The 19,182-nt window shown below is 37.6% G+C and overlaps 1 protein-coding gene across 4 annotated transcripts in view; it reads left to right on the top strand.

Annotated features, from left to right (window-relative positions):
* Positions 1 to 583: 583 nt before the first annotated feature.
* LOC149799182 (uncharacterized) overlaps positions 584 to 19,182 on the top strand; it is a 51,065-nt gene continuing 32,466 nt past the window's right edge. The window contains exon 1 of one of the 4 annotated variants that reach the window (XM_089958405.1): positions 584 to 686. The gene's annotated coding sequence lies outside the window, so the exon portion shown is untranslated. Of the gene's footprint in view, positions 687 to 3,718; positions 3,792 to 14,785; positions 14,857 to 17,073; positions 17,609 to 19,182 lie in introns of those variants that run through there. The other 3 variants (XM_089958402.1, XM_089958403.1, XM_089958404.1) reach the window with 3 other exon arrangements.

Consider the following 19,182-nt stretch of genomic DNA (forward strand, 5'->3'; position numbering starts at 1 on the left):
GAGTGGTCTAAAGCGCTCACCGTTACGGATCATTGCCATCTCACCTCTTTCTGCGTCGGTTCGAGTCTCGGATTCGGCTAATGTGGTTATGTGAGAAAGTGTCATGTAACACAATGACAGTAGCTTCTCGTGGGTCGGTGGTTCTTTCCGGGTTTTTTCCGGGTTCTTCCTCCACCATTAATACTGGCCGCCATGTATGGCTTATCTTGTGCTGAAAAATGGCGTTAAACCCTACAGCAACAGCAACATACTATCGTATTTGTCCCTGTGGTAGTTGTATTAGTGTGTCTGTAGTGTGTGTCTGTAGTAGATGTGAACGTTAGTTTGTATTATTCGCATTAGCGACACACTCAGCACAGTGTTAGATATATATAATCCAAATGAAATAGGAACTAAGTGCCTTCCCCAAGAGAATCCTGATTCTGACGAACCCACCACTCCTGGATTAGTATCAAACCTATGAGCTGGCCTGGATAGGTTTCTCTACACCACGTGTCCTTGCTTGAAAGCTATATTATACACTTGTATGTTTCGTCATAACGAAGAAGGTATATAAAGGCGCCGATTCATTTAAAAACCAGGAAACATACGAACATTATAGGAATAATAAAATATAGTTCACTAGATGACTCGACAATGCATATGACAATGTCTTGATTTAGTAATAAAGAGGTTGCGCTGTTTCGGTAAGTATCACGTTACCATTCCATATGAGAAAACAAAATTTGCAATTCATTTACACGATTTGGTCACGTGCTCAGTAGTTGAACTGGCCAGCTCTGTAGCACTTAACCGATTGTTCATAAGTTCTGCAGACCATTTGAAACATAAAACAGACCAAATTCAAACTCTGAAAAATGTTGTAGGATTACCGTATTAGCTCCGCTTCACAATATGTATGCTATTAATTTTTACCGACTCGAATCCATGTATCATTGGTGTCTGACGTACTTTTGTCTAGCCATTCAATTTACTTTTGCTTACTCATTAGAGGTTTTTCACAAGCATGTGTCGATGCATTGCCCACCATTATTTTGCTGCGTCTCATCGTATTAATCGTCACATACACTTTTGCGTCATCGCAAACTGGATAAGAATACTTCTAAGAATTTGACTCTCGATCACTAAAACATACTGAGGTATAAATTAAAAGTCATGGAGATCATTTAACATGTTCTCTGCAAAGCTAATCGTGCAAACCTGTACATATCTCTATTCATAATGAGATATGAATAATATCGATGTAAAGGTGATGTAGTAGTTTTGCCTAAACTATCAACATTCTTCATGCATTTATATTGGTAGACTTGTTTCCTTAAATATCTTGATTGAGTATTTTCGAAATGCCTACTAGTTTCGAAGAACGTGGAGCAGGTTAAAATTGTAATCCATTGCTCCAGTGGTTATCATATGATTATAGTTGTCCACAAACGAAATTGTCATTTTCACGGTTAATTCGTTTATTTATTTCACTAACTTTTCTACCACAAACGCATTGCTCAACGAGATGTACCTTTCGTCGTTAGTGGGTTCGACTTTTACCTCTTGAGTGGGATATGCTATGAGCTGGACATCGAAATTATCGTCATCTCTAACATCGAAACCTTCAAATTGTATCGCAGGATGGAAAAGAATGTCTTACTAAAAATTATTTGGTGTGCACCACATTTGTTTTCCGCTTCAACACGTAATAAACAATGCTCGGAATATTTCCCGATCAGTTGTAAAATACCTTAATGCAATCACTATGCTTGACTAGCTACTCACTATGATTGATTAACTACGCTGTTTCTTGAATCATCTCAATATTTTGATAGCATACATTCAAAGTCACGATAACTTATGGGTGAAAGTTTATGTTGAGCTTTGTGCTCATTTTATTTTCTTATATCCTAACATAATTTAGGAATACTGTTACCAATGTATGTAATTCTTGCATTCTTAATATCTACATAATGAATGTCTTCACTGATATCACAAATGGTCATCATTTCAATATAGTGTATATTCTTTCTTTCAGTCACTTTTGTAGGTTTTATGAAATAGTCGTTCAAAATTTCTTCAATACGTACTCTGGTCATATCACTTTTCAAATTTCTTATGCCTTAAATGTCACCTAATATATGCCAAGTCAACGACTGTATTTGTTAAAATTGTATGCTGTGAGTATTTAGAATAGACTCCACAACAACGAGAAATAAATGGATTTTGCTTTTATCACCTCTGAGAGCTTCAAGGAATGTATTTTCTTCAACAGCTGCTTAAGCAATAACAGCGCACCACCCCACCCCCAGCACTTCTGACAGGAATCATTTTTAACTTTTGTATCTAGCGATATGTTCGACACAAACAACTAGTAGGTATGGATCTGCACCGACAATGGGAAAGGTTTTTAAAATATCCTCGTGCAAATAAATAATAAAGCCAATAAAGAGTTTACCCTTAAGTCCATCTCCACCTGAAAAGATTTTGACGTTGATCGTCTTTTCATACTTTGTATCTAAGGATATTTTCAGACCCATGAAAGAAGCATTGATAAACGTTATCTAGATGAATCAGCGAAAAGCGAGTGTGTTCCCGAGAGGTTATATACCCGTACTGTGCTACATTTCTATTTACCAAGACACAAACATGGCGGCAATAATAAACACAAACTTAATCTAAGGAAGGCAACCTAAACTTTTTTAAGTCACACCAATGACGGCATATAAAAGCACAATAACACTCCATGTATTCTATTCACGCGAAAGAAATTTCAACAAAAGTTTACATGCGTTTTGAAAACTACCGAATTTGACAACAACTTTGCTTCCATAAAGTAAGCCGTTTTAGTTGTTATAAATGTAATACCATAACTGTCAAAAGCGTGTTTATATCAGAGGTAGAGAAGAATAACGCAATATATCAGTACATGAAAACTATTTATATGGTATCCAAAAACACAAATATCTATCCAAATAACCGATACATTACGTTTTTAATCTCATGAGCAATAATTTGTTTTATCTTGTCAGCAACATAATTCGATGCGATTGGTTTGTAAAGGAAGTCTTGTACATGATTGTACTTATAGGTTACTGCATTTGTATGGGATAATATGAACGAGTCATTCTGAGTAATACATTGCATGACCTTGTGGGTATTAGTCCGAGAGAAAAAAAATTAGTACATATTTTCCCATATAGATGCAGAAACCTTTTCATTGTATACTCATTTCGTTTTCTAACCTACGGCTTAATAATAAAAATATACACTGCAAGAAACAAAGTAATTGAATTTGTGCTGCATTCCAAAATAAATACACAACCGTAGATTCATCAATACTTAATAACAATATTAATGCGCACATAGCACCACCCAGCAACCTCTGAACTTCATCGCGCAACCGATGTTAACTTAATTCTCCTTTAGGACCACTTAAAATTTAATTTTAGAGTCATATTCTGAATGAATGCGCATTCAACACCATTTCCGTTTGGTCTACTTGTGATGCATTGGATGTATTTGTCAATTCTATACAATGTACATATGTGATTTGAACTGTAAATTAACGGAATATGCGTTTCTGTTCCGACATTATTTGGAATGATAATGTGGGGAAAATTATGAATGGTTTTAATTAAATTAAAAAAAGACGCTATGGAATATCTCATTTATTTCATTTTTGAGTGTAGTGATTACAGTTGGAAATGTAGTCGAAATTATAGTATAGTTACGGTATAAATCGGGTCATGTCACTCGGCTTTCCGGAACTCAGAAACTACATTTTGAGGAAATTCAAGATGCATAATGTATGTATATTTCTTACCATCCTTATTAATAGCTAAATAAGACATATGTATCAATCAGATGTAAAAATACATGGGCGAGTCCAACGTGGATGTGATAGAATTAGTACCACTTGTATAAAGAGAGGCATGGGTTTAGATTCTCTTTCAAAACCCATTGGTCTCATCGGGAAAATCAAAGTGTAGGGACGAGCAACTCATGCAACATAATGAAAACTTTGTTATCTGCAAATCATACAGCCAATATAACACAATAAGGATTTGACCTCTACATGTTAAAGTAAGTCAATTGATCTGAATTGCATAGTTTACTAAAGCTACTTCTGTGACAAGACTTAAAAGACAGGAAATAAAATCCACAATTAAGTGAGGTCCAGTCTTGTTGCCTTCACCGAGTTTGATATTTTTTTTCTAAATAGTGATTAATACTGACTGACATGTGACAGCTAACTATGCACGAGTTGCAAAGCGAGTTAATTTGTGTGAATAAATCACATGACCTTTGCACATAATTTCTACAAAGAATAAAAACATTATGCAGGAACCATCATTATTATAACTTTCGAGCTTGCAATAATATTGGAATAATCTTTCCAAGCGTTACAATCGAGTGTTGCAATAATATTGGAATAATCTTTCCAAGCGTTACAATCGAGTGTTACAATAATATTGGAATAATCTTTCCAAGCGTTACAATCGAGTGTTGCAATAATATTGGAATAATCATTCCAAGCGTTACAATCGAGTGTTGCAATAATATTGGAATAATCATTCCAAGCGTTACAATCGAGTGTTGCAATAATATTAGAATAATCATTCCAAGCGTTACAATCGAGTGTTGCAATAATATTGGAATAATCATTCCAAGCGTTACAATCGAGTGTTGCAATAATATTGGAATAATCTTTCCAAACGTTACAATCCTCTTTCGAAGTAAACAGGCTTACATGCAATGGCATTCATTAAGTTAATCAGTTAACCCAATACTCAGCCACTATCTACTCAAATCACAGCAGGTGCATATAACAAGCAACTGTTATAACAACAAAAAAAACACAGTTGGTATTTCATTGTTTCTTTATATGGTGTAGTGATTGATTGTTTGTTTTGCTTAAGGGGTGATCTTTTATAAAGAAAAACCGATTGTTATTTGATGATGACATGTCAAAATGAGGGAAGGCTCATGATTCGGATACTATGATAAAATAACATAACCTATTTTCAGTGTGGTAATTATCAGCTAATTGTAATAACACCTTGTTACGACGACGGTACATCTGAGATTTGTCTATTGTAATAAACCAATATAAAGGTAAAGGTATTACACATGTGCTTTGAACTGTTGCACTTACAAGTAGTCATCTAAGTTTCTAACACTGCTGTCCCTTACAATTCTAATTTTAGAATAATGTTTTGACAATAGGAGTCTTTGCAAACCACTGTTACCAAATAAAATAATATCATTAGCGTCATACTGTTTTCATATTAAACTACTGTGACGAGATATTTATGAGTAAAAAAATAAAAACCTCTCAATACATCTAAACATTGAATATCTGTGTATGATAGAAATCATGGATATTGCGACAGGAGCACGTTTGTGGTCACGCTGTAATAAACCTGTAGATGTGACTTTAGAGTATGTGTAATGATAGTTTCATAATGTTGTTGTTTGAAACAAACGAATTGTGATACGCTCATGAAAGCAACAAAACCTGTAAATTCAGTTTGGTGTTCGCTGTCATATTTCAGCATACTCAGCGTTTTACACTGTCAAAACAGGATCACACATCAGACCAATGTTGCATTAAATATTGGAAAGTAGTATAGTGTGACGATTTGGGGAAAATGGAAATCCCACTCAGAAAAGTCGCGGAACCTTTTGAGGACAAGATTTATAGCAATAATTGAAATCCCAGTCAAAAAGGACTTGGGACTCTATAGGGACAATGTGACTTACGATAAATATAGGGACGATAGGAATGGAACAGGTGAGGTAACGTCACTGTACTGAACATTGGTAACAATGTAGCAAGTGGCTGACCTCAATCAGACCAAACATAAGGGAAAAAACCCTAGAACGCTTGGCGGAGCGGGACTGGCGGAACATAGACATATAAAACACATACAACATACAGACAGAGATTGATAAACATCAATCTATCACACAAACAACTATACATCGACTAAAACAATTGGAAAGAAAGCAAATCTTTTCGAGGCATATGAGTGACCTTGAAAAGGGCCTTTGGTGTTTTGTTAACATCATTCCGTTAACCAGAGGGCATTGCATAGGTTTTATTCTGTTCCTCAAACTTCTTCTGACTTCTGGACCGTAGATGATGACTCTCTTTAAACAGCCTTGACTATCCACACATATTCTTCTTTTCCAAACGCTCGTATCGGTGATCCGGATAAGTATCCATAATGATTTGACATACATGGGTAAGTCCGTGCGGAACAGCACTGACGATACGATGGTAGATGATTTAACGTTAGTCCACATCTTGTGACGAGAACAGAAGAAGTGAATGCACTGTGGTTATTTATAGTGGAAGAGCGGATCAAAACGGATTGAGTTATTTCACCAATCCTAACACGCGTTACAAAATTCAGTCTCAGTGCTGAGTCTGTCTTCCAATCTGAAGAGAGCGTCCTGTGACGTTACATTTCCTATATAGATACACTAGCTGTGCGCAGTGAATCCATGCGACAGAGTTTTCAAAGATGACGGAAACTAAGAAGACGATGAACTGAGGTACACCGGCCTTGGAGACGAGAAGCGATGGTATAGCGTCGGATACAAATGTCAACACAGTCTTACTTCCAGAAGAGACCGATTTTAATTGGGATTTAGTCGATTTTCTGTCAATAATTTAGTCCGGTATCAGCACCTTCGCCACCCTCTCCTTCTTTACCACATGTCGAAGATTTTAAACAGAGACAGAAAGAAGACTTTGAGAACTTTTTACAGCAGCTGAAAGAAGCATAACAAGCATTTCTCTTTCAAAAAAAAAAAAAAACATCAACAAGAAGAGGCAAGTAGAAGAAAACGACAGGAAGATGAAGCGGCAGCAGAGAAGAAACAAGGTCTAAGAGAGAAGGAGTACAGTGAAAGCCACACAGTGACGGTACTCTTAGACACTCTTGCAGAGTTAAGGAGTCTGAAACAAATGTATCAGACTTCTTTAACACGACCCAAGAGGAAAAGACCTTCCCAAGCCAAACAGCCCAACCCTGTTTATACACCAGAGATACCAGCCCTAGTGATTTCTACCAAATCAGCATCGACAGGAGCAAGTCCAGAAGTAGGCCTTGGCCGTGGCAAAGGCTTAAGCCAGATGAAGCTGATTTATTTCCCTTCACGAGTTGTGTTATTTTTTTAAATAAACACCCAACGGTCATTTTCAGGGCCACTCACCTCTCTCAAAACTAAAAAGTATTCATTTTGCCAAAATCAATTAAAACTCAAAATCCCTTTTCTGCTCATGGTGTACGTGTTTGAGTCAGTGAGTAAGTTTAGGTCCATATCCAAAAACTCCATACAAGGAGACACGTTTTCTGTCTGGTCTATTCTGGTACAAATTTTACAATCCCGTTCACAACACAACACTTTAAAAGGTTCATAGACTTCTTCTGTGTCTTTGTTCACTCTCTCTGAATTATTAATTTCTTCACTGTCACAAGTTATTCCTCCTCTTCTTCCTCTCGTTTTCTTTTCTTCTCTTTTTCCTTTTCTTTACGTGTCTGGGTCCTTCCATTTGGGAGGGTACCTCTTATTCCTGTTCTGAACCCATATCTTCCTCTTGCGCCTGTTGATTTTTAGGGAATTCTGAAGTCCATGACAGTGGGAACAGGTATCTTGACTTTCTCTTCTGACACCTGTCTTGCTTTTGTTGTTTTTTGACAATCTGGACACTATGTAGCCCAATGTCCTTTCTTCTTACAGATATAACAAGTATCTTGACTTTTATCTCGAAAGAAGGGGGAGTAGTTCATCGGCTTGTCTGAAGAAAACTTTCGTATAACACCTTGCAAAGCTCTTATCAGAAGTTCGATCTGTGTGGGCTCCTGCATCGTTCTGTTCGGTTTGAGAGTGAAATGAATACTGGGAGATAAGATACTGATCCTTTATACAAGGAATACACTGGTTTGATTTGGATATAGGTTCCCGAGACGACTAAAATGTAGTCATTTGACTTTTATCAGTCAAGATGAAACGAACGCATCATTTCGTGGAGAAAGGAGAAGAAAGTAAGAGACAGAAATTTGATTCATCGCCTCGCACAGTTGCTGAAGTCTTGGCTCAAATTAATGCCAGTGATTTTGAAGATGACATGGGTGAGCCAGAATCCAGACCCAGAGAGTTTAGACTCAAAGTTCATCACCGCCACCAGTAAACCATGAAAAGTACGATCACATTCGAGAGACCGAAACATGCTCCTCTAGAAAATTTAGAACTACGGCTTACACGTAGACGGTGAAGTTTAACGATTTCAAGTCCGAAGTACCATTGGAGAAAGCCAAAGAAGACGATCGCTTGAGACTTTCAATTCGTCACGACAGTCTGAAGTCCCCCGTTTGGATCGAGTTAAGCAGCCCAGCATAACTGACACCTTCCACAGTCATCGGCAAGATTCAACACGTGCAACCAACGACAAGTTTAACATCACCGGTGAAAAAGCGACACTGTTCATGGCCCATGCGTCTCTTCCCAAAGGGGCCGGACAACGCAAAAGGTGTTATTGGTGGACAACCTTCGCAGCTCCAAAAAAGAACCTGGTTCAAATTAACAGCACTCAAGACAGATGTGATTCACCCGTGCCATCGTGGTGGGACGAATGTATGAAGAGAAGAATGACACGGCAGGATGGAAAAGAGCCTGGGTGAACATTCGAAAATCGAACCGAACCAAACAAAAAAGAAGCAGAACTCCTGTTACAGCAAGCAGGGCTATCCAAACACACATCATGTGACATGCCAAAATGCAAAAATTGCAAGACGTCTTGACTCCAGGCCACAACTTAAAAATGCACCATCAAGAAGTACGCGGACCTCTGTTATTTTGAGGCAAACATTTCAAAGCTAGAGAATACATTCACGTCTATCGTAACAATAAACATTTCGATGCCATTACCATTATCGCTTCATTCCTGGGATACGGTTATTACTGTGAGAAATGTGACTATGGCTATAGCAATCGAGAGCAACACAAGTATTGTGGATCGAAATGTGAGGGATGCTTGGCCTCTCAACCCTGTCTTGACGAAGAAGATAAACGAATGTATTGCCCTGTTTGTCAGCAAACTTTTGTCAACCCTGCTTGTTACCAACAACATCTAAAGACGCAAGGTTCACAGAAGAAACGTGCTTGTTAACTCCTGAGAGTGTCACTTATATTACTCAAAATTTGTTTCAACAACGTAAAGCCCATCGCACCATTAGCCACAATGCTCATTACGTGTTCTTGTTTGAAAGTCCTAGAGATAAACTACTGGTGCAAGACTCAACCAGACAGTTAGGAACGCCTTGGCTGACTCATGCGTACGACGATGTCAATCAAACCCCACCACACGCCTATTTACTCGTGGATTTAAAGCTAAACGAACCCAAAATAAGAAAATAAGCAACGGTGTCAAGACCAAGTAACAAGTAATAAAAAGAAAAGTAAACAGAAAAAGAAAACGAAAGTCCCCAGAAAAAGAAAAGCCCGTAGAAAACAGCTTCCACCCGCAAGAGAGACACTTCGGTCGTTGTTGGTAATGCCTACCAACTCAATTTGACACCGCTCTTCGTCATTTGATGAAACATTGGAAACCCGCATCACCAAAACGTTTCCTCCTCCGGTGACATCCTCCTCCTCTTTAACTGCAGTAGCAGCTGATCACAAAGTATCTGCCTCCAAAACCAACAAACAAAGATGTCACCACCCAGAAGACATTCTTCTTCTACTCCAATAGAAAGAAAATGAAAGGACTTCTTCATCGTTTATCCAAACATTGGGACGTGTTGTCCGTCCTGTCCAAAGCCTCGCAACCCATGTGAATATAAATCATTCAACCCGCCTTCAAAGATTTCATCGATACCGTGTGCGAATGTTAATTGAACGTCTTGAAAGGCACGATACCTTTGTCTAAACACCAGAAGAAATGCTTCGCCAACATCGACACTTTCTTCGTCAAATGGTCCAAAAGAAAAGACCCATTCGTCAAAAGAAAAAGATGTTGCTGCAACTTGGAGGATTTGAACTCTGTTAGGACGTCTTCCCAAAGCAATAGTAGGACCTACACTGGGACTCCTTGGAAGTGTTTTACCCGCCATAGTTCCAATATAAAAGACACTTCTGGAGTACATAGATCTCAGATGTGACAACTGAAATCAAATGAAAGGACAAAATTTGGTTTATGTGCCTTACAAACGATGGATGGAATTCCATCATTGGCAAGAACAAGGGACCCCGCATTTACCTCCGAATCATCATTTGATCGAGATGTCCCAGTTAGAGCACGAATTACAATCGTTGATGGGTCGCAACGATTTGTCCGAAACAGAAAAATCGCCAAGGTACGGTCAACTGTTGCAACGACTGAAACTCTTTCACCAGAAAGCTGTAGAAGAAACATCTCAGCCGACTCTGAAAGATTTTAAGACCCTGATGAAAAGCCCACCACACTACCCCCAGTGACCAAGACAGAAAAGATAGAAGAAGAAGACTTTCAAACTCCACCAGAAAATGTACGCAAGTTAACAATAACACCAGAGAAAGCACGCAAGTTAACACCACCACCGACATCCAGAATTGGATACATTACAAAGATGATGGCCACCCCTTCTTCCACAGAAGAGAAAAGGAATGTGAAGACAGAAATGAAACGAGAACAGATTACGCCTGTTCAGACACCATCATCATCCTCGACACCTATTGCTCGCCTGACACGCAAAGCATTGCAATCCAAGAACATACCACACGAGAAAAAAGAGTAGCATCAGTGAAGAGTGGTGACCGATTAACAAAAAATGAAGAAGGTGTTAGCTAGCATTTACTACGATCCAGCCCATCCTGCCGAATACGGAGGAGTACAGAAATTATATCGTGTTGCCAAAACCCGTCTGAAAAGTCTCCGTTTACCTCAAGTGCAACGACGGGTACAAGAATAAGCCACGTACACTTTACACAAACCCATTTTCCAGACGCCGTACCCGAGCAGAGGGCATCGATCATCAATGGCAACCTGATTTAGCCGATGTCTCACATTTGGCCACCTACAATCGTGGCTACAAATATTTGTTTTGTGTCTTTTCCAAATTTGCCTGGGTCTTTCCATTGAATTCAAAATCAAGCAGTGAGTTAGTGCGAGCCCTCACACAGTGTGTTGAAACAAACTGGTCGTCACTCTTTTTGATGGCAAACCGACAAAGGCACCGAATTTCTGAACCAAGCTTTCCAAAAAGAATTAAAGAAACGTGACATTCATTTTTTCACCACCGAGAAACCCGAAACCAAAGCAATTATCGTGGAACGTTTTCAACGCACCTTTAAAGAACGCGTGTGGAAATAGTTTCGCATCAACACTCTCTCAAGTACATCGACGTCTTACCGCACATGGTCCAAGCGTACAACCAATCTTACCATGGGAGCATCGGATGTGCCCCCCTCCCCCGAAAGTGACTCCCGACAACGAAGTGACTGTTTTTGAGCGCCTGTTTGGTACGTCACTGACGGTGACAGTCCCCAAGAAAAGTTGAGTGTTGGCAACAGGAGATTTGATGCGCACTGGCAAAACCAAATGCACTTTCGACAAAGGTTACTTACCCAACTCGACCACCGAATTGTTTCGTTTCACTGGACGAGTACGTGGTCGTCATCCTGCCGTGTATAGATTGGAAGACATGAACGGGAAGTGTTAAAAGGAACGTTTTACTTACCCCAGTTACAACGCGTAACCAAAAAGAAGACGAAGTGTACGACATCGAAATCATTCTCGAACGTAGAAATGTAAAAGTGGAAAAACACCGTGTCAAAGAAGTCAAAGTGCGTTGGAAAGGGTATCCTCCCAGTTTTGATTCTTGGATTGACGCTTTGCAAATCATCGACTCTAAAGAGAAGTAACCATCATGCCCTTCCACGCAGCCTCAGCTACCACTACCAACGTGACCACTCCTTCACCCAGTTCTTCTCTGCAAGATCTAGAAAAGCAACTCTTTGGGGTGTGGTGTGGAGAACGTGTGCCTAAAACGCTTGTCTTGTTCTTGTCGTATGCACTTGCCGTAGTATCACTAAACCGCCACAGTTCTACGACGCCCTACCCCCCCCCCCAACCCACACCCGCGGTCACAAACAGCTAACAATATAGCGACCGAGTCATGTAACAAAGAAGACACGGTTGAGTACAATTTCAATTATATATATATATATATATATATATATATATATATATATATATATATATATATATATATATATATATATATATATATATATATATTAAATAATGATTATAATAACTAAGTTCATACATTGTGTCCGACAAAAATAATCTCACTGAATAAACATTGCGCATCCTATACCGCATGCAACGTATAAATGAATTCAATTTTCCGCTCAGTTATAACACAAAATGCCTAATTTGTAACCGACTCCAGTGTATCTCATAGTCTGGTGTTTTTTGCCATAGATCCGACTCCCTGTAAAAGTGAAAATAAGTTTTAAAACATCCATTATTTACAAAATTCTATCACATAAAACAGATAGCATGAAATAATACAATCTGCTATTTAACATACCATTACAGTTGAAGATTTCTCCCGTAAGGTGGACAGCTTCTTTACAAAAAGGTTTGTATTGTGATGAGATCATGAGAATTTACTCAGTAAGTACCCGGGTTGTGAAATTCCTGTCAGAACACTGAGGTAATCTGGTTTCTCGTCACATGCACATTTCGCGAACAGCAATGGCTTAACCAAAACAGCGAAAGCTAAAAATAAGCCACCCTGCAGTAAAGCTGTACGCAGAACCCAAGTACATTTTCATTCAAATAAAATGCATAAAAATTTACTAGCTGAGATTGAATATGAAATGTTAATTACTAGTTAAAACACTCCACCCATTATCGCACAAATACAGGTCACACACCACTTGTCAAATAGAGTTCATCTGAGAGTAAGATACAACAAACAACAAGCCTTTGGCTTAAAGTCAAATGTACATCATTGTCACTTTCTTCTGTTGCTTGATTGAGCGATTATCTAGACAGGCGAATTTCAGACCATAACGTGCATCGCATTTTGATACGAAGTTTCTGTTCGAAGGGCTGCAACATTTCAGTGTTGCAAATGTAGGTCATGTAACTCAATAATGCTGTGAGAAGTGAGTTTTCCTTTAAGTCTACTGAGAAACCACCTGACAATTCCTTCACATGAAAACAGATGTAAGTTCTAATTTTATAGTCAGTCCTTTTTTCCGGGGGGGGGGGTCAAAATAACATCATGAACGTGATGATATTCTTCCTCCGAACATACTCTTGTCCTTACCTTTATATGTATAAGTGTCACTCTTTCGTTTCCTAACCGCCAAAAGTTAACGTATCTGTTTACTGTACATTAATTAATTAATAATGGACGGGACTGAAGTATAAATGTATGTGTCTATATATCTTGTTGTTGAAGGGTCTATTCGGAGGGCTGCGACGTTTAACTCGGCTAAACGTAACACAGGTAAGTTTCTGATCAGGGGTGGATAACTAGTACATTCGGTTTAAATTGTCATTGCGCACGAATGTTTAAAAAACCCAACCTTTCTTTGGTAATAAGATAGATACATGCGGATTCCTTGCAATTCACCAGGTACTTCAGTCACAATCACATTCAGGGTGTGCGGAAAATAAGGAAACAAAAAGCAAAACTTACCCCGAAATTATATGGCGTCTATCGCGGTTAGGACGCATTCTACAAGCATCACCAGTTTTAGGACCGTGCAGGCCCGGTGCGAAATGAGGACAGTGGGCCCCCAAAATCTAATTTCTATATCACTGAAGACATTCTGGGAAATATTTATAGAAAGGAAAGGTATGTTTTCAAAATAAAAATTATTTTTAAATAACCTGCCTTAATTATAATCTGTTTTCAAAAAACTCCAAAAATTTTAGGGCAACTCACCCATTGCACCTCGCAAAGGCCGCTACTGATGCCTGTCGTGTAGTAGATAAATGATGGGTAACAAAACACTTAGTCCAACAAATCCGCACCCATCATTACCAGTACAGGTTTTGGAAATTCATAGGACTAAAATAGACAATAAAAATGCAATTGTTCGATTATCTTTTTTTTTTTTTGATGTGAATTGATTTTTGTAAGGATCATACTTAAATTAAGATAAGGACTATGTTACAAAGTAACCATCATGCGTAACTGGTTCAGTTTTTAGAAATATCGCAGATGACGATGAGCTTGGGGGAAAAATGCGAGTCCTGGTCGGCACTTTTCTACATGAGATTTGGATATGACTGGTAATAGATCAAGTTTGTATTACTTCTGGAGGTGGGGCAGAAAAGTGCAACATTGTACCCAAGGCCGAATTAAGGTGATAAGAAGCCCTAGAGCAATTTCAAGAAGAGCACTCTCCCCCACCCACACAAGTTCACTGCGTTGTTCCACTCCCGGGGATGGGGGCGGGGTAGAATCAACTGCTCAACTGGCACCTCCTTTAACAGAGATAAGTAAATTATATACCTTCGAATAGTCTTTCTCGGTTCAAGTACAAAGCAACCATTTTTGCTTTGTGGCTTGGGGGAAAATTTTGCGCTAACGGACACAAACACACACTACATCCTGTGTTCGTTAAGAAATAAATAATCAGCTGAACATTAAAACATAAATGTTCTTTATAAAAGTGGCTACGATATTTTCCTATTTATCAATCCTCTTTGGTTGTACTTAGATACATCTCGACACGGTTTACTCGCACAATTCTAGCCCGCAGTGAACTTACGTCGGTCATATTCCACTACAGTTGAACTTGTGCCCTACCGCTGTTGAACACACGTGCTCCTCGACATTATTGCTTTGTACGGTAAGGCCTTCAATTCTGCATTGGAACCTGAAGTCCTCAAAGTAAATTTTTTTTAGGTAGAATTTCGAAGAAACGATGGTACATTTAAAAATTTCCATTTTATGTATTTTTTAGGTCTTTTAGGTACAGTGAAGTTCATTTTTGAAAGAAGGACGACTACACAACGTGTGTAATAGTACGACTTTCACGTACTAAAAATGAGCGTACGCCGGATTTAGAAACGTGTAGTGCCTAGTCATTTCTATTTTCTATCTTTTTTCTTTTTATTCATCCTCAAAGTCAGTTTTTATGTTTATCATTAAGCAGTACAAACACCTGACTTAATTAAACATATATAAAGATTGGTATTTTTATTTTTATTGGAGTAAGTGAATGTATTCTGTTTGAAATTTTAGGTTCTCCAAGGAATTTAATTCACACTTCATACTTTGTTTATGGAGTTCATTGTATAAAATGAGCAAATGAAAGTAAAAGTCATACAGGACATGTAGGCATTCGATTATTTATGTAATGGGAGTTGTTTTTTAGAATTAAAGTCAGCATACTTTTAAATGGCAATTTTTTACTTTATTTACATCTTCATACATTACATACATATTCCTTTGGAAGATCATTATTTATACTCCCTGAGAAGCACATACGGCAAGATCAAGCACAAAGACATTTCTGGACAAGATCCACCTAAAAGTGTAATACTATACAATTCAGGACTGCCCTGGTGGCCTAGTGGTTAGAGCACCGACCTCAGATGCAGGAGGTTGTGGGTTTGATCCCGGACAAGTCATACCAAAGACTTATAAAAAATGGTACTAACAGCTGCCTCACTTAGCACTCAGCATTAAGAGGTCAATGTCAGGACTGGTTGGTCTGGTGTCAGCATAATGTGACTGGGTGGGACATCATGCTACGTGTCTGTGGCAAGATGCCTCAGTGTTAGACATCACTATAAACTGCCACACTGCAAACATTGTAGCGATATGACTGAGAAATTGTTAAAGCTACATTAAAAATCCAAATCACACACACACAGTACAATTCAGATTGAATGTCGCACACTGATCTCAAAATGTAAGCTATGCATGTTGATAAACAAATTCGGACTTCCCAATATTTGACTCAACATGCTCTTCTCCTGACTTCGATTAGTACAGGGACACCATTGTAAAAGTCCATAGCAGTTGATAATTTTCATCAGGAAGTTTCTTGATAGCAGTTAAGTTGCAGATCATTCAATAATTAGAATTGAATGACTTTGGTTAAGCAAATTAGGAATTATATTCTATAATAACAGTTTGTATTTAAATTAAGATGAGTAAATGTGCATATATGACCTGTATGACTTTTTACTAGAGATGAACTTTTTACGTAAATTGTCCCATTGGTTCTTGTGAAACTTTTTGCAAATTTTACATTGAAAGCAAGGTCCTTTTTTTTGACTCAAATAGAACACATTTTACATGTGTAAAACATAGGCAATGCAAAGCTATGGAAACTTAAAAAATACAATACATTTTAAATGTATATGGGTATTTTAAAAAAATGGGGAAAAAGACAAAACAAGTGTACATGCAGGTATTAAAGCTGAGGCACACAAAATCGACATAGCTCACAGAACAAAGGTCATACATTCATCATATACACCCAGCTGACAAGCATATCAGGAGTGTGATAATCTTTCAAAATTGACCCTTGTTCCAGGATTCAACTTTGAACGTGAAATTCAAACACAATACATTTTACATAATCCATAAAAATTGAATGCTTCATGACCTAGGGTAAAAGTAAGCTGTCAACTTTTTTTCTCCTTCAGATATTTGAGGCATTTATCCAGCTTTTAGTTTTCATTTTATATTTTCGTTCCAAGGTCTTTCTTTCTACAAGTTTGCATGATATTGCGTTCTTATTTTAGTTTTATAGTCATGGACCAGGGAGATAATAGGATGGTGTGTTGCTTGCTCATTGTCAAAAAGAGTGCCATGAAACTTTATACATTCATCATAAGGTCTAGGTATAAATATTAATGGCAAGGCTTAGACATTCAGTATGGCTGGAGACATCAATGTGGAATTCCACTAATGGCTTATCTCAACCAGGTGAGTGATGAAAATGGTGCCAATCTTACATCCAGCGAGTCTGCCAGAGCAGCCATTTTGAAACCTTGGTATCGGGACTCCACCTTGATTATATCAGCATGGGGATTTTCCTGCAATGCTTCATATGATGTTTAGTTCGTGCTGATATTCAGTATGGCCACCAAGAAAGTCATCTTGAAAATTCTTGTTATTGATACTTCTGAATATGAACAGTGGCACTGAATAGGGTTTGCACCAAAAAATTTCATATAATTATCTTGGTGGTTTCAAATAGAAATCGTACCAATCTTAAATCTACGGTGGCCATCTCGATAATCTTATTATCGCTAGAGAAAATCAGAAATGTTTTAAATACTCAGTAGTTAAGAAGAAGAAAAGGTCTTATCTTAAATTCCTTTTCGCCAAAAGTGTCCATCCCTTAAGGAACTCTTTTGTGTATTTTATCAATACTTATCAGTCAGGAATTTAATTTTAATTTAATAAATGTTCGTTTGATGCACATAACTTATATGTTGTTCATACTTTTCTCTTCTTCGTCATTGATAGCTAAGACATACAATTTTACTTGTTTAGCAGTTTTATGGAACAGTCAGGGACAGGGTTTCCACATCCCTGCAAATAAGAAAGGAAACTATAATTGGAATTATTATTAGCAGTTTGTAAGTTTAATTTGAATTATTATTAGAAGTTTTTAAGTACAGGTATATATTTAAGTAGTGTTACAGTTTGTACAGGTAAATATTGTATAGCAAATATTTAATTTTGTAAGTACAGGTAAATATTTTAAGTACAGGTAAATATTGTAAGTTCATGTATATATTGCAAGTACAGGTATATACTGTAAGTACAGTTACATATTGTAAGTACTATGTACATGTATATATTGTTAAGTATTTATATTTATTGAAAGAATGGATGTATACTGTAAGTACAGGTACATATTGTAAATAAAGTTATAGTTTCCTTCATTTTGGTATCATAAGATGCCATAATACAATGGAAGTTGCATAGGTTTTAGAGCACATAGTAATGAAAGAAGTCTTCTACATGTACTTGCCTAATGAAGAACATAGTAACAGTCATCCTTTTATGGCTTTTTAAAAAGAAAACAATAATTTAAAAAATGCCATAATGTGCAACAATTTTTACTGAAATTCTGATGAGGTTGTTGGAGGTGTGTACTTAATTAGGAATGACAAAACTTCTTGCAATGACTTTAATCCTAGTACTACATTATAGATTGAAGTCATTTGTGTGTTCAAACACAACGTTCTGAACTTTTTGGTATATCTCCCCCCCCCCAGTACTATCTGATCATATCTTGCTGATCATATCACCTGCAATGTTCTGTTAATAGCCATCATATACATGTAGCTGGGCACTGCAGAGTATAAACTTGAAAGGAAAAGTATATGATTTTGTTTAATAACAGAGTCTAAATAATAAATCCAAACCTCAAGGTCTCGTCCAGAGAGGAAAACTGTATAAGACAGATTTTGAAAAACATTTCAGTCCAATGTAAGTCAAATTGAGCATTTAATCGTTTTGAGAATGTGTAACCAATTCTCTTATTTTCTAACATACTCTTGAATGTTGCTGCAGATAATAAAAAACAAAGTGATTCCTAACCATGTCAGCAAACTGTGATATTTGATACTTGCAAGGAGACCTTCAAGAAACTGAAAACTTTCTAGAAAACTGTCCTTAGTAATTTCAGCGCCAGTTCAGCATTTGAAAATCTGAATAAATACCAAGTTAAAGCACATCATACCATGGGATAAAGAATTAAAGCACATCATACCATGGGATAAAGAATTAAAGCACATCATACCATGGGATAAAGAGTTAAAGCACATCATACCATGGGATAAAGAGTTAAAGTACATCATACCATGGGAGAAAGAGCAAGAGGAAAACATGAAGGGCCTGTGTACTATCTTGAATTCTCCTCCACTATAAGTTTTATGGAATATGTTATGGAAGATCTTTAGCAACACAAACACTGATCATGACACAACCACTATACCAAACACTTCCACTGACACAACCACTATACCAAACACTTCCACTTACACAAACACTGACCATGACACAACCACTATACCAAACACTTCCTCTTACACAAACACTGACCATGACACAACCACTATACCAAACACTTCCACTTACACAAACACTGACCATGACACAACCACTATACCAAACACTTCCACTTACACAAACACTTCCCCTG

Source organism: Sinohyriopsis cumingii, chromosome 5, assembly GCF_028554795.1.
Source record: "Sinohyriopsis cumingii isolate HCF-2022 chromosome 5, ASM2855479v2, whole genome shotgun sequence".
NCBI lineage: Eukaryota > Metazoa > Mollusca > Bivalvia > Unionida > Unionidae > Sinohyriopsis > Sinohyriopsis cumingii.